The sequence below is a fragment of the Ornithorhynchus anatinus genome, chromosome 1 (assembly GCF_004115215.2).
Source record: "Ornithorhynchus anatinus isolate Pmale09 chromosome 1, mOrnAna1.pri.v4, whole genome shotgun sequence".
In the NCBI taxonomy this organism is placed as follows: domain Eukaryota; kingdom Metazoa; phylum Chordata; class Mammalia; order Monotremata; family Ornithorhynchidae; genus Ornithorhynchus; species Ornithorhynchus anatinus.
This window is the reverse complement of record NC_041728.1, coordinates 172,639,099-172,654,280: the sequence shown is the minus strand read 5'-3', so window position 1 is coordinate 172,654,280 and position 15,182 is coordinate 172,639,099. Positions and strand designations below refer to the sequence as shown.

The window sequence follows — 15,182 nt, the reverse complement described above, 5'->3', positions numbered from 1 at the left end:
TGGAGGAGATGGGCCTTCAATAAAGCTTTGAAGGTGGGGAGAGTCATAATATGAATAAAGATAAATCAAATGCTTCTGGAAAACAATCTCATAGACCAACCCTCTTCAGACCCTGCAGCCTGGCAATCTCAAGGTTTCGCTTGAAGTCTGCCCTTTCTCCTTCTGCTGGCAGGGAGGTATTCAGCAGGGCAAAGACATCCTTCAGAGTGCCTCAGGTCATTCTTCTCACCTGCTCCTGCCCTTGCTTCTCCTGAGGTCCAGAGGGGCCACTATCTGCCCTAATCATCAGTGTCCCCTAAACTGCTTGAAGTCGCTTCTGCCTACAGCTTTGAATGGATTGAAACCCTGGAGCGCAATTTCCCCATCTCAGTCCACCCCAGCCCATGCCCGACCCTACCTGTATCCTGCTCAGACCAGCCTGGGACCTGTCCTCTTCTCTCTAATCACACATTTCCCCCTCTAGAGTGTAAGCAGTGAATGTATCTACCAACTCTGCTATCCTGCACTCTCCCAAGCACTTAGTAGAGTGCTCTGCCCAGAGTAAGCGCTCAAGAAATACCACTGAATGATTTCCTCCTGGCTTCAGGACATCTCTACCTTGGATGCCCCCGCCGACACCTCAAGCTTACATCCAAAACTGAACTTCGCATCTTCCCACTCCAACCTTCTCCTCCTGACGACTTTCTCATCAATTCTGACAGACGCCACCATCCTCCCGTTTCTCGGCCTTATCCTTATCCTTGGCCCTCTCTTTGACTAGTCGCTCTCCTTCAATCAATCGACTGTATTTGAGCATTCCCTGTGTGCACAGCACCGTACTAAGCATTTGGGAAAATATAATACAACAGAATTAGCAGACGTGTTCCCCTGCCCAAATTGAATTTATGGCCTAGCGGGGGAGAAGGACAACTTGCTTATTCATTAGTCACTAAATCGTGTCGATTCCATCACCACAGCATCTCCAGATTTTGATTCTTCTTCTCCATCCAGACTGCTACCACACAAGGGCAAGCACTTGTCATACCCCATCTTGACCTCCTAGATAACCTCTCTGCCTCCAGACTCCCCAGTCCACACTTCACTCTGCTGTCCGGATCATCTTTCTAAAGAATCATTCGGTGCATGTCTCCCACCTCCTTAAGGCCTGCCAATGGTTGCCCAGCCATTTCCGCCACACTTAGAAACTCCTCACTATCAGACTCAAACTCCTAATCATCAGATTTGACAAAGCATTCAATCGATCAGCTCTCCCCCTCCTACCTTACCTTGTTGATTTCCTTCTATAACCCAGTTCCCAAACTCCACTCCTCCAAAGCCAGTCTACTCACTGTACCTTGATCTCGTCTAATCTCCACCAACCCCTTGCCCACGTCCTCCTTCCGGCCTGGAACTCCTTCCCACTTCATATTCATTCATTCATTCATTCATTCAATAGTATTTATTGAGCGCTTACTATGTGCAGAGCACTGTACTAAGCACTTGGAATTTACAAATCGGTAACAGATAGAGACAGTCCCTGCCCTTTGACGGGCTTACAGTCTAATCGGGGAGAAGGACAGACAAGAACAATAGCAGTAAATAGAATCAAGGGGATGAAGATGACAGACCACCACTCTCCCTACCTTCAAAGCCTTACTAAAAGCACATCTCCTCCAAGAGGCCTTCCCCGATTGAGTCCTCATTTCCCCTACTGTCTCTTCCTTCTGTTGTCTGTGTCTTTGGATCTCTATGTCTTTGGATCTCTATCTTTTAAATACTTTATATTCACCCCACCTTCAGTCCCACAGCACTTATATACCTATCTGTAATTTCCTTTAACATCTGTCTCCTGCTCTACATTGTAAGCTCCTTGTGGACAGGGGACATATCTACCACTTCTGTTGTACTACCCTCTCTCAAAAGCTTAGTACCATGCTCTGCACACAGTAAGCACTCACTTAAATACCCCTGATTGATTGATTTGAGGCACTCCATCCACTTTCTCCCACTCATTTATCCTCACTCCTATCCCACTACAATCCAGCCCACACACTTCACTCCTTTAATACCAAGCTACTCACTGTCCCTTCTTCTCGTCTCTGACACTGTCCACCCCTTCCTCCCTCCCTACTACCCATCCAACAGCACTCTCCTCATCTTCGAAGCCCTCCTAAAATCATATCTCTTTCAGCAAGCCTTCCTGAACTAAATTCTCTTCCCTCCACCCCTTAATCTCTCCCTGACATCTACCCCATGCACTTAGATACCTCCTTCCATCCCCACCCAACAGTACTTTTGTACATACCCTTATGTTCAGTTGCTTAACTTACCTGTAATTACTTTTAATGTCTATCTCCCACCGCTAGCCTTATTGTACTTACTGTTCTGTATTGTACTCTCCCAAGCACTCAGTACAGTGCTCTGCACCACTTAAGCACCAAATAAATACCACTGCTCGATTGAACATTTATTTTTAAGTGCATGGGCAAAAAAGGGGGTGGGCTTTTTAAGGAGAGGTGGGAGGAGTGAGAAGGATATGGTGTGGCCAAGAAGCCTAGCAGCCTCTGGAGAGCTATCATTCATTCAATTGTAGTTATTGAGCACTTACTGGGTACAGGGCACTGTACTGAGTGCTTGGGAAAGTACAACACAACAATAAAGAGTGGCATTCCCTGCCTATAATGAGCTTGCAGTATAGAGGTGGGGAGACAGACATCAATAATAAAAGTGATGGCATTTGTTAAGCGCTTACTATGTGCGAAGCACTGTTCTAAGCGCTGGATCATCAATACTAATAAATAAAATTTCAGATATGTACATAAGTGCTGTGGGGCTGGGGGCGGGGGGGAAGAGCAGCATCAGTAATAGTAGCAGTAATAACAATGGCATTTATTAAGCACCTGCTGAATGGAACACACTGAACCTCGTGTTTCAAAAAAACAATAGAAACACAAGACATGTTCCCTGCCCACAAGGAGTTTACACTCTAAGTGGGGCAGGGGGAGCGGAGATAAACCTAAAGGTACCAATGTATCCTTTTGCTGAGGATGGATATAAATAAATAAATGCCTAATGACAAAATGGCCTGACTTGAGGACTCTCTTCAGCCCAGTTTGGAAGCTCTCAGTCTTGCCAGAAGCCTGGGCAAGACTGGGATTCCAGCCCACAGCTGGGGGTGAAGGCAATGGCTTCATCTCCACAGAAGGAAACTCAGGCATAAACGGGGTTAGAATCTCAGCATGAGTAGCAGCCCGGGCAAACTGGAAAGAGTTTAAGGAACCCTTTCGGGAGCGGTGTCCAGGAAGGCTGCCGTGGAGGCCCACGGGTAAATGCTTCAGTTGGAGGGTGATGCTGCTGACCGTGAGACTACCTACAAGTGTGAATGTCACGGAGGGAATCTCCTGCACACTCTGTCCATGAAAAAGCAGAGGGCACCTGTAGTCCACAGCCTGGGCCCAATTTTTCATTTTGGCGGGGAGCAATTCCAGGTTAATGGTCGGTCAGTCAGTCAATTGTATTTATTGAGCGCTTACTGTGTGCAGAGCACTGTACTAAGCACTGCTTCCACCCCTGTCCCAACAGGAGAATCCAAACGAGTCAGCTGCGGGCAGCCCAGCACAGCTCCTGAGGGCCAAGCCTGTGTGCAGAGCACTATGCTAAGCACTGCTTCCACCCCTATCCCAACAGGAGAATCCAAATGGGTCAGCTGCGGGCAGCCCAGCACACCTCCTGAGGGCCAGGCCTGAGCCAGACTCCGACCTCAGTGAGCTGTGACCACAAAGCAGACTCCATTTCAAGACTTGCCTGAGCACTGGATGCAAGTGGAGAGAAATCACAACACTGTGGTTTCTGTTAGAAAACTTTCTAAGGTTCCCCTTCCCGCCACTTCTATTTCTTGATGGCAAGAACCACGTCTCCTTCTACCGCTAGACTGTAAGCTTGTTGTGGGCAAGGAATATGTCTGTTTATTGTTATACTGTACTCTCCCAAACACTTAGTACAAGGCTTTGCACACAGTAAGTGCTCAATAAATACAACTGAATGAATGAATGAAAGAACCTCTTTAAAACTGGATATGGTGATGGCAGTGATGATCATGGAAGTTTGGGGAAGCACTGTTTTACCCCTAGAAAGTTGACCTGATATAGCCCCTGTCCCATAGCTTAATAGGGTTCACAGCTTAATAGGGAGGGGAGCAGGTATTAAATCACCATTTGACAGATAAGGAAACTGAGGCACAGAGAAGTTAAATGACTGGCCTGAGGTCACACAGCAGCCATGTGGGATTGTTAGGATTAGAACCAGGTCCTCTGATTCTCAGGCTTACTCTCTTTCCACTAGACTACTCTACTTTTCAGGGCTAGTCTGGAAAATACAGGACCTGGGTGTCATTCAATCTTATTTATTGAGCTCTTACTGTGTGCAGAGCACTGTACTAAGTGCTTGGAAAGTACGATTCAGTGAGTGTGACAGATACATAGGATGAAGGATCAGAGATTGCTGCTACTACCCTCTCTCCAACCTCTTTCAACCACAGCTCCCACAGGATTAGTAAATGGGCATCAATGTGGCCTCTGAAGGCTCCTCTGCCCCTTCCCCTTTCCAGATCCTCTAGTAATAATAATGGCATTTGTTAAGTGCTTATTATGTGCCAACCACTGTACTAAGAACTGGGGTGGCTACAAACAAATCGGGTTGGACACAGTCCCTGCCCCATGCAGGACTCACAGTCACAATCCCCATTTTACAGATAAAGTTGCTGAGGCACAGAGAAGCTAAGTGACTTGCCCAAGGTCACACAGCAGACAAGTGGCAGAGTCAGGATTAGAACCTATGACCTTCTGACTCCCAGGCCCATGTTTTCACCACTACTCCATGCTGCTTCTCCAAAATTAGACAGCCAGGATTTTTTCACACAGTGGTCTGGGGGTCATGTGATCTCCTCCTCTCCCTCCCCACTCCATCACGGTGACTCATGTTAGAGGAAAACAGAATATTTCTTCCAACTCCTTCTCCCTTCTCTGTAAACACACCCATTGTACCATTTTGCTAAAAACTCCCTTTGTTCGTGAGGTGCCTCGCCCATTCCCAGATCCAAACCACATCGGCAACCTTAACCAGGGCTTCGGGAACCACTTGAAAGGTAACAAAACAGACACCTGGTGAAAACCTTCAAAAGCTAAAGCTCTCACGCCCAGAATCCCCTCTCTGCTGATGAGCTGAATTCTTGGACATGAGACAGCTTTATCACCCCATTACACGGGTGCCTTGTTCAAGAATCCCTTCTCCTGACAGCTTCTTTGCTCTGACATCTGATCCGTTTATTGCCAGAAGTGAGAGGGCGGGCCACAACACTGTCAGTTCCCACTCCTGGCACGACCCCTCTGCCTTCCGCCACCATCCGCTGATACTTCCTGAACACAGACTAGATGTAGCAATCTAGCACTGACATAAAATGCCTTGGGAGGAGAGAAGGGCTTCTTGAACTATGGGGGCAGGCTACCTTAAAGGAAATGGAGGATGTTGAGAGCCTCCCGGAGCATTTAGTACAGTGCTTTACACCCAGCAAGCGCTCAGTAGAAGCAATAAGAAGTGCTCATGAGAAGCAGCATGGCGGAGTGGATAGAGCACAGGCCTGGGAGTCAGAAGGTCATGGGTTCTAAACCCAGCTCCACCTGTCTGCTGTATGTGACCATGGGCAAGTCACTTGACTTCTCTGGGCCGCGGTTACCTCACTTGTAAAATGGGGATTGAGACTGTGAGCCCCCTGTGGGTCAGGGACCGTGTCCGACCTGATTTGCTTGTATCCACTCCAATACTTAGTATAGTGCTTTAACATATACCATAATTATTATTATAAATACCATTGTTTGACTGAGAGGTTTTGAGGCGGGGAATGTCCTTTTCCTTCCATTTCTCTACTTGGATTGGTTCTGAGTGGCTCTTTGCCTTGGAGCCGATTAGAAGAGGCTGGCAGAATTAGGGCACTTCTGGGAGCCCCTCGGCCCACCCTCAGATGGCCAACCCCGGTGCCCCAGGTCGGGGTCTCTAGAGACACAGGGCCCAGCCCAGCTTCTCCCCTGCATTGGTGTTCCCTTGGCCCTGCCCGGATGCAGGAGTCTGAAGTGACACAGCCCAAATCTTACCTTGGGGATCTCTTCATCAATGGCATTTACTGAGGGCCTACTAGGACACTACACGAAGCATTTGGGAAAGTACAATACAATGGAATGGGTAAGAAACATTCCTTGTCCACGAGGAGCTTAAAGACTTGATCCTCTCCATCACTAAATGGTATTTATCGAGTGCTTACTGTGTGCAGAACACTGGACGAAGTCTTGGGGGACTACAACAGAGTTGGTAGACATGTTCCCTGCTCCAGCTGGAAGACGCATGGGCGGTTGGTTTAGGCAGGAATCCTCAGGCCCTTCCTAGCCTCCTAGGTGTTCTCCGGATTGGGGCTGACTCAGACTTTGCCAAATTCTCTCCAGGTCACTCTGAATTAAACCAGCTCCCCTGGATATGGTCGGGTCAAGTCAGCCTTCAGGGTGGGGAGTGAAGCACTGTTCATCAGGATACTCACTCCAACATGCATGCTGTTCTCTCTCCCTTCCTCCAGGCTCATATCTCCTCCTGCCTGCAGGACGTCTCCACCTGGATGTCCACCTGCCACCTAAAACTCAACATGTCCAAGACTGAGCTCCTTATCTTCCCTCCCAAAACTCAACATGTCCAAGACTGAGCTCCTTATCTTCCCTCCCAAACCCTGTCCTCTTCCTGACTTTCCCATCACTGTGGACAGCACCACCATCCTTCCCATCTCACACGCCCGCAACCTTGGTGTCATCCTTGACTCTGCTCTCTCATTCACCCCACACATCCAATCTGTCACCAAAACCTGCCGCTCTCACCTTCGCGACATCGCCAAGATCTGCCCTTTCCTCTCCATCCAAACTGCTACCTTGGTGGTACAATCTCTCATGATATCCCGACTGGATTATTGCATCAGTCTCCTCTCTGATCTCCCATCCTTCTGTCTCTCCCCACTTCAGGCTATACTTCACTCCACTGCCCGGATTATCTTTTTATAGAAATGCTCTGGGCATGTCACTCTCCTCCTCAAAAACCTCCAGTGATTGCCTATCAACCTTTCCATGAAGCAAAAACTCCTCACTCTTGGCTCCAGAGCGCCTCCATCCCCTGGCCCCTTCCTACCTCACCTCCCTTCTCTCCTTCTCCAACCCACCCTGTACACTCCACTCCTCTGCTGCTCACCTCCTCACTGGGCCTCATTCTCTCTTGTCCTACCGTCGACCCCTGGCCCACATCCTACCGCTAACCTGGAATGCCCTCCCTCCTCACATCTGCCAAACTAACTCTCCCCCTCTTCAAAGCCCTACTGAGAGCTCACCTCCTCCAGGAGGCCTTCCCAGACTGATCCCTCCCTTTCCCCCTGCCCCTCCCCCCTCCCCATTCCCCCTACTCTCTCCCTCAGCTCTACCCCCTTCCCCTCCCCACAGCACTTGGGTATATTTGTATATATTATTTTGTTAATGATGTGCATATATCTATGATTCTATTTATCTATTTTGATGGTACTGATGCCTGACTGCTTGTTTTGTTTTGCTGTCTGTCTCCCCCTTTTAGTTTGTGAGCCCGCTGTTGGGCAGGGACTGTATCTGTTGCTGAATTGTACGTTCCAAGCGCTTAGTACAGTGCTCTGCATAAAGTAAGGTCTCAATAAACATGATTGAATGAATGAATGAACGCTCTGTTAGACACATAGGCTGTGGTGGTTATTAAGTGTTGCCTTGACCGATGTTACAATCACATGCACAACCTTTTCTTCCACCATCACACCGTATTCTATCCAGAGGGAAGCATTTTGTTGGAAATGAAAGCAATCATAATTGTGGTACTTATTAATCACTTACTAGGAACCAAGCACTAATCTACACACTACAGTACAGGCAAGATAATCAAGTCAGACACAGTCCCTGTCCCACATGGGGCTCAAAGTCTTAACCAGATGGAGAGAGGTATTCGATCTCCATTTTAGAGGTGAGGAAAATGAGACATAGGGAAGTTTAATGACTTGCCCCTCATCGCACCACAGGCAAACGGCAGAACCGGGATTAGAATCCAGGTCCCTTGACTCTCACGCCTGAGCTCTTTCCACAAGTCTATTCAAAATTTGTAGTGAAAGACATCTTATGGAAGTCATTCAGTCAGTCAATCATATTTATTGAGTGCTTACTGTATGCAGGGCACTGGAAAAACTGAGTATTAAGTTTTGGCCGTACGTTCAAAGACAACACAGCTGATCCTACAACTTAACCCTCTAGCCACCTGGCATGTATTTACTCATGCCTATCCTCAGCACTTTGGCATATGCGCACATTCGATTGAACACTCAATTTATTCTGGTTCCCCTACTTATGAATATCTCTTGGTCCGTTTGCCTACTAGAGTGTCAGCTCCTTAAGCGCAGGGAACATGTCTTAGGCTTCTGTTGTACTTCCCAAGTGTTTAAGACATTTGCATAGTATCCTTCTGGCAGATGTTCAATAAAATACTTATTACTTATACTTATTACCCCTTTCACTTTTGCTGATAGAGTTAGTACTCATAAATGTATGTCACATGGAGACTCTCTTGCACATTCACAAACTGGGTCCATGAAAGTCATAGTGATGACCTTTCTCTGGCCTTTTTCCACTGGGGTGACCCTTGCTCCAACAGCAGTGATTAAAAGAGGAAGGTTTTGTCCTACTGCCAGCAGGCCTCCCATTTAATAATAATAATAACAATGTTGGTATTTGTTAAGCTCTTACTATGTACCAAGCACTGTTCTAAGCACTGGGGTGGATACAAGGGAGTCAGGTTGCCTCATGTAGGGCTCACAGTCTTCATCCCCATTTTACATGTGAGGTAACTGAAGCACATAGAAGTTAAGTGACTTACTCAAGGTCACACAACTGGCAAGTGGCAGAGCCGGGATTAGAACAATGACCTCTGACTTCTGAGCTGTGTTCTTTCCACTGAGCCACGCTTGGTGACGGCTTGCATTGAGCCATCCACATTCTCTTGCCAACAGCACACTCAAGAATCAGTGAGTAGGGAGAACAAGTGTTACTCTTGTTAGAGAACAGAAAATGGACACAGGGCAATAATCAATCAATGGTATTTATTGAGGACTTACTGTGTGCAGAGCACTGTACTAAGCACTTGGGAGACAGTAATACAACAGAGTTTTAAAGACACACTTGCTGTCCACAAGGAGCTTATATCCCTCCTATTTAGATGTGAGCCCCACTGTGGGATAGGGACTGTTTCCAACAGATATGATTATCTTGTACCCATCCTAGAATTTAATACAATACTTGACGCATAGTAAGCACTATTACTATAGTTATCTCCGAGAACTCAACAGCAGCATACGCACAGACTGATGGGCTGACTTTTCATTTTGAGCATAGGAGGTGGAAGAGCCTGGGATTTTAAGGGGAGATGAGGACAGGGAAAAATCAAGCTTCAGAGAGCTCAGAGGCCAGAAAGGCACTATTTTAGGGGCATCAGAGGCCTGCGGTGAAGCAGTCCGGGAGTTTAGCTCAATCAGTTTTGGGTGACCAAAACTGGCTTAGTGAAGTACGCAGTTTAGCAGGCCCTACTGAGTAGAATTTGGACTCGGTACTAGATGAGGTTACAGAAATACTCAACACAGTTCTTGCTCTCCCTTAACTGCACTTCAGTTCCTCCATGTGTGACCCTAGGCAAGTCACTTAACTTCTCTGTGCCTCAGTTACCTCATCTGTAAAATGGGGATTGAAACTGTGAGCCCCAAGTGCCAAGGACTGTGTCCAACTTGATTTGGTTTGTATCCACTCCAGTGTTTAGTACAGTGCCTAGCACACAGTAAGAGTTTAACAAATACTAATATTATTACTAAAATAAAAATAATAATTCTTCTCATTAGAAGACTCCTTAATGGAAAACAATCCAAATAGTCCCCAAATTTGGTAGTTCCCTCTTGAGAAAGTATTTCCCCAATAGTTTGACAATACTTCCCCTAGATGATGCCCTATGGAAAATGTTCCAAAACATGCAAGTTTCCTCCTGAGGAAATAATCCAACAGTACTCTGACTCTGTGTTGACCGCAAACATTTCACCCTCATAATAGTCATCAGTGCGTATTTACTCAGTGCCCACAGGGATGACAATTAATCCATATTCCAGTCCTGGAAGATTAAAACCAACACGTCGTCCACGACACTTAACAAAACTTCTCTCTTGAGCTCACTTACACATTTCCACATTGGGGAACAGTTTCTTTCCGTTCCTGAAAACAGCCTGGAGGAGGAGGGGTTCACTGGCTCTTCCTTGGAGTCACGAAGAAACAACAGGGAGTTGAACAACCATTTAATGACTAAAAAACAAACAAGAGATTATATGTGCTTAGTATGTGCTGCCTTAAGGGAAAAAAGCCCCACAACAAAATCCATTTTAAAACTTTGGTTTGCTTGCAAACTTACAACTTGCCAGGGCTCTGGAAAACTGGGCCCTGAAACCAAGTTGTCCTGAAGTTTTGCAAATCTGAAGGAATGTATAGGAAGCGTGACTGGCAGTTGGAAGAAGGGAAGCAGCGTGACCTAGTGGGATGAGCTCAGAATCGGGAGTCAGAGGACGTGGGTTCCAATCCTGACTTTGCCACTTGCTGGCTTGGTCACCTGAGCCAGTTAACTTCTCTATGCCTCAGTTTCCTCGTCTGTAAAAGTGGGTACTTAATACTTGTTCTCCCTTCTGCTAGGCTGTGAGCCCTGGATCAGTGAGTTAATCATATTTATTGTTTACTATGTGAAGAGCACTGTATTAACGCTTGGGAGAGTACAATGTAACAATAAATTGACAATTTCCCTGTTCACAATGAGCTTACAGGCTAGAGGGGGAGACAGATACCTTTGTGCATAACTCATAGTAATATTAGTAATAATAATAATAATAATAATATGGGACTTGTTAAGCGCTTGCTGTGTGTCACGCACTCTTCTAAGCCCTGGGGTCAATACAAGCTAATCAAGTTGGAAGCAGTCCCCGTCCCACATGGGGCTCACGGTCCTGCCCCCCATTTGGCAGATGAGGTAAATGTGGTCCAGAAGAGTGAGGTTCATTCAGTCAATCATATTTATAATAATACAGCTGGTATTTGTTCTATGTGCCAAGCACTGTTCTAACTGCTGGGATAGATACAAGGTAATCAGGTTGTCCCACGAGGGGCTCGCAGTCTGAATTGCCATTTTACAGATGAGGGAACTGAGGCATAGCAAAATAAAGAGACTTGCTCAAGGTCACACAGCAGACAAGCGGCGGAGCCAGGATTAATAATAATAATAGTTGGTATTTGTTAAGTGGTTTTCATTCATTCAATAGTATTTATTGAGCACTTACTAAGTGCAGAGCACTGTACTAAGCATTTGGAATGGACAATTTGGCAACAAATAGAGACAATCCCTGCCCATTGATGGGCTTACACTCTAATCGGGGGGACAGTTCTAAGCGCTGGGGTAGATACAGGGTCATCAGGTTGTCCCACCTGAGGCTCACAGTCTCACATTTTTACAGATGAGGTAACCGAGGCCCCGAGAAGTGAAGTGACTTGCCCACAGTCGCACTGCTGACAAGTGCCCTATTTATTTTGTTAAGGAGATGTACATCACCCTGATTCTATTTATTTGCTATTGCTTTAATGAGATGTTCTTCCCCTTGATTCTATTTATTGCTATTGCTCTTGTCTGTCTCCCCCGATTAGACTGTAAGCCCGTCAAAGGCCAGGGACTGTCTCTATTACCGATTTGTCCATTCCAAGCGCTTAGTACAGTGCTCTGCACATAGTAAGCGCTCAATAAATACTACTGAATGAATAATAATAATGTTGGTATTTGTTAAACGCTTACTATGTGCAGAGCACTGTTCTAAGCGCTGGGGTAGACACAGGGGAATCAGGTTGTACCACATGGGGCTCACAGTCTTAATCCCCATTTTACAGATGAGGTAACTGAGGCACCGAGAAGTTAAGATGACAAGTGGCAGAGCTGGGATTCGAACCCATGGCCTCTGACTCCAAAGCCCGTGCTCTTTCCACTGAGCCACGCTGCTTCTCTATGAAGTGAGAATGAAGTGGCAGAGCCAGGATTTGAACCCATGCCCTCCGACTCCCCAGCCCGGGCTCTTTCCCCTGAACCTCGCTGCTCCTCTACAATCCTGAAAGTACAATCCAGGCCCGAGCGGGCCGGGATTATTTGGGTTACTGGTGTGACTGTGGGCCAGTCACTTCGCTGGGCCTCAGTTATCCCCTCTGTAAAGTGGGGATGGAGACGGGGAGCCTCACGTGGGGCCACCTGATGACCCTGGATCTCCCCCAGCGCTTAGAACAGTGCTCTGCACATGGTGAGCGTACTTAAAACTCACCTCCTCCAAGAGGCCTTCCCAGACTGAGCTCCTCTTCTCCCTCTACTCCCTCTGCCATCCCCCCTTTACCTCTCCGCAGCTAAAGCCTCATTTTCCCCTTTTCCCTCTGCTCCTCCACCTCTCCCTTCCCATCCCCACAGCACTGTACTCGTCCGCTCAACTGTATATATTTTCGTTACCCTATTTATTTTGTTAATGAAATGTACATCGCCTCGATTCTATTTAGTTGCCATTGTTTTTACGAGACGTTCTTCCCCTCGACTCCATTTATGGCCATCGTTCTCGTCTGTCCGTCTCCCCCGATTAGACTGTAAGCCCGTCAAAAGGCAGGGACCGTCTCTATCTGTTGCCGACTTGTTCATCCCAAGCGCTTAGTCCAGTGCTCTGCACATAGTAAGCGCTCAATAAATACTATTGAATGAATGAACTAACCCCGACATTATCATGTGGGTGGAGGTGGGCCTGGGTCTGGCTCGGCTGGGGAGACCCCGGAGGCTTCTGGGAGATTGGGCAGCTCCATGGCTTCCCCTCCCAGCCGCAAGGACCGGCCCAGCACCGCCCCAAAGGGCAGGGGGCGGCGGCCACGGTGCTGGGCGGGCCCGGCTCCTCTCCCCCAGTCGGGACCCCAAGCTTCGATCCAATGCCCCGGACCCCTTCCCTCAGGGAGGAGGCCCCCGCCCGGCCATCATCCCCTCAGGCCTTGCCCACGGCCTGGCCCTCCGGCCATCATCCCCCTCAGGCCTTGCCCACGGCCTGCCCGGCCGGCCATACCCTCAGGCCTGCCCACGTTGGCGGGGCCTCCGCGCCTCCAGCAGAAGGGGCCCTGAGCCCGACACTGGCGGGAGATTGGCTCCGTGACAGGGCAGCAAGGCAGGGCAGCAGGGTGGGGCGGCAGGGCAGCAGGGTGGGGCGGCGGGGCAGCAGGGTGGGGCGGCGGGGCGGCAGGGCAGCAGGGCGGGGCGGCAGGGCAGGGCCAAGAAGAGCGCGCCCCCGCGCCCTCAGTCCCTCCCCCGCGCGCTCCCGCAGCTTCCTCCCCTCAGGCGGCGCCGCCGGGGCCGCGCGCGCGCGCGCGGGGCGGGGTCTCTCTCTCTCGCGCGCGCGCGCGGCCCCAGTGGAGAAGCGCCTCCGCTAGGGGCCGCTGCGCCTCCTCGCCCACAATAATGTTGGTATTGGTTAAGCGCTCACTCTGTGCAGAGCACTGTTCTATGCGCAGGGGGATACAGGGTCATCAGATTGTCCCACGGGAGGCTCACCGTCTTCATCCCCATTTTACAGATGAGGCCACTGAGGCCCAGTGAAGTGACTTGCCCACAGTCACGCAGCTGCCAATTGGCAGAACTGGGATTCGAACCCATGACCTCTGACTCCCAAGCCCGGGCTCTTTCCACTGAGCCACGCTGCTTCTTCCCACAACGGCCCGTTAGGCGGCCGAGAAGTTCTCTGGACTTCCCCCCCAGTCAGTCAAGGAATAATAATAATCATGTATTTGCTCAGCGCCTATAACGTGCCAAGCACTGTGCTAAGCGCTGGATCGTATTTACTGAGCGCTTACTAAGAGCTTGGGAGACTATAACGATAAACAGGCACATTTCCTCCCCACATCAGCTTAGTGGAAAGAACACAGGCTTGGGAGTCAGAGGTCGAGGGTTCTAATCCCAACTCTACCACTTGTCTTCTGTGTGACCTTGGGCAAGTCACTTAACTTCTCTGGGCCTCAGTTACCTCGTCTGTAAAAATGGGGATTAAAAAATGTGAGCCCCACGTGGGACAATCTGATTACCCAGTATCTACCCCAGCACTTAGAACAGTGCTCTGCACATAGTAAGCGCTTAATAAATACCATAATAATTATTATTATTAAATCTGTCTTCCCCCCAAATTTCACTAGGGATGGGGCCATGGTTTCTGCTTTTATTTTATGTTCCCAATCATCTAGTACAGTCCTCCCTGCCTTACAGAAATCACTTTCATTCAATAGTATTTATTGAGCGCTTACTATGTGCAGAGCACTGTACCGAGCATTTGGAATGGACAATTCAGCAACAGATAGAGACAATCCCTGCCCAATAACGGGCTCACAGTCTGAACGGCGGAGACAGACAGCAAAGCAAAACAGAGCAAAACAAAACAAAACCTAGTTTTTCAATAAATATTGATAATGATGAGGATACCTTTGGCATGTTTAGTGCTTTTCCTACCTGTCCCCCTAAGTGAACTCCCAGTCAGTCAATCGATCAATCTCATTTACTGAGCACTCACTGTGCGCAGAGGACTGTATTAAGCGCTTAGGAGAGTTCAATATAACAATAAAGAGACACATTCCCTGCCCACATGAAATCTGTCTTCCCCCAAACTTCACTAGGGATGGGACGGTGGCTTCTACGTCTATTGTATGTTCCCAAGCATTTGGTACTTTCCTCCCTGCCTTCCAGAAACCATAGCTGCTCAATAAATATTGATGATGATGATGATGAACATGCTAGAGGCTGCTGTGGTCCTTTCTGACAAGGATCCAATGGACGCCATGTGGAGGTGGGGTGGGGCACAGTGGCTTCGAGAAGCCCTATGACCTTCCCAGGTCTAAGCGAACCCCCAAACAATATCATGAAATCTAACTACCTTCCCCCAAACTTCACTGGGAGTGGGACCTTGGCTTCTGCTTTTATTGTATGTTCCCAAGCATCTAGTACAGTCCTCCCCACCCTCCAGAAACCATAGCTGCTCAATAAATATTGTT

At 48.3% G+C, this 15,182-nt stretch overlaps 1 protein-coding gene across 4 annotated transcripts in view; it reads right to left on the bottom strand.

The window, feature by feature from the left end:
- LOC103170739 (tip elongation aberrant protein 3-like) overlaps positions 1 to 13,333 on the bottom strand; it is a 39,650-nt gene extending 26,317 nt beyond the window's left edge. For all 4 annotated transcript variants that reach the window (XM_039913436.1, XM_039913433.1, XM_039913435.1 and 1 more), the window contains exons 1-2: positions 13,217 to 13,333; positions 10,285 to 10,406 (exon numbers count right to left, since the gene is read on the bottom strand). The gene's annotated coding sequence lies outside the window, so the exon portion shown is untranslated. The remainder of the gene's footprint in view (positions 1 to 10,284; positions 10,407 to 13,216) is intronic.
- Between the last annotated feature and the right edge of the window lie 1,849 nt (positions 13,334 to 15,182).